Source organism: Lepus europaeus, chromosome Y, assembly GCF_033115175.1.
Source record: "Lepus europaeus isolate LE1 chromosome Y, mLepTim1.pri, whole genome shotgun sequence".
In the NCBI taxonomy this organism is placed as follows: Eukaryota; Metazoa; Chordata; class Mammalia; order Lagomorpha; family Leporidae; genus Lepus; species Lepus europaeus.
Genome location: NC_084851.1, coordinates 9486612 through 9488127, shown reverse-complemented (window position 1 = coordinate 9488127; position 1516 = coordinate 9486612). Strand labels below are relative to the sequence as shown.

At 40.8% G+C, this 1516-nt stretch overlaps 1 non-coding gene across 1 annotated transcript; it reads left to right on the top strand.

The window, feature by feature from the left end:
* The first annotated feature begins 536 nt into the window (after positions 1–536).
* Positions 537–608, top strand: TRNAA-AGC (transfer RNA alanine (anticodon AGC)). The gene has a single exon. It is a non-coding gene; the product is annotated as a tRNA-Ala (tRNA).
* The last annotated feature ends 908 nt before the right edge of the window (positions 609–1516 follow it).

The following is a 1516-nucleotide window of genomic DNA, read 5'->3' as shown; positions in this document are numbered from 1 at the left end:
ACTGTATGCCAGTGTATGTGCAAGTGCATATGTAAATTTTGTTGAACTCATTTCAGGTACGTTGCAGATATTATGACATTTCAGTCCTCAATATTTCATTATGCAACTTAAAATACGGACAGTCTCCTACATAAATGCAATACCAAACTAGTAATAATTGCCAAATATGCTATTATATCAAAAGTATCTTTTAGATCTTTCCAGTTGTTTAAAAGATGTTGTTTTAGCTGTTTGTTTAAAGTGCAAAAAACAATACCTTTGTAGAATCTATTGTATTCAGTTTTGTCTGAGTATTTCCTAATGGTTTCATTTAACTTATTTAATCTCATCTTTCTTGTAAGCTTGAAATTAAATCTGTAAACTTAGATTCAAGCAAAATATAATTTGGCACTATCCTCACTGAAATATTAATAACTTCTTTATAATGTACCAAGTCCCTCTTTGTACCTGGGCTATGGCCCAATAGGCTAATCCTTCTCCTTGTGGTGCTGGCACACTGGGTTCTAGTCCCAGTTGGGACACTGGATTATATTGTTGGGGGTGTAGCTCAGTAGTAGAGCACAGGCTTAGCATGCATGAGGCCCTGGGTTCGATCCCCAGCACCTTCAAGCCTCTCCATGAGCTTGGCTTGTTCCAAAATCACAGACTATTAAGTGTTTATTTGTTTTGTTCTAGTACTATTGGTTGAACTCTGTAATTAACACACAATTATTCTTAGGTGTTTAAATTTTAACTGAAAAGTGATCCCTGTTAAATATAACAGTAGGAATAAGAGAGGGAGGAGATGTACAATTTGGGACATGCTCAATCAGACTTGCCCTAAATGGTGGACTTACAATCGTGCCAGGGGATTCCAATATTTATCAATATCCTATTTTGTCTTAAGAAAGAGTTCTTATCCCCTGAAGTATACCACAGGGCTCGAGTTTTTGAGTGATACCAGAACAGGGTTTGTAGGGCTGTGCATCTCTCTCCTTATTCTTTTCATCCTGGAGTTTTGCACATTTATTCGGCTTGTCAAGATCTTCAGAAAATCTTTGTGAGATTAAGATTTACATTAGGCTGGCGCCGCGGCTCAATAGGCTAATCCTCCACCTTGCAGCGCCGGCACACAGGGTTCTAGTCCTGGTCAGGGAGCCGGATTCTGTCCTGGTTGTCCCTCTTCCAGGCCAGCTCTCTGCTGTGGCCAGGGAGTGCAGTGGAGGATGGCCCAAGTGCTTGGGCCCTGCACCCCATGGGAGACCAGGAGAAGCACCTGGCTCCTGGCTTTGGATCAGTGCGGTCCGCTGGCCACTGCGCGCCAGCCATGACAGCCATTGGAGGGTGAACCAACGGCAAAGGAAGACCTTTCACTCTGTCTCTCTCTCTCACTATCCACTCTGCCTGTCAAAATAAATAAATAAATAAATAAATAAATAAATAGAAGAACTACATTAAATTTATAGATTATAGATTAATTGATTGCTATATTGTGTCTTCCTCATGAATGGTGCCCCCTCTCTGAGACAATCATATC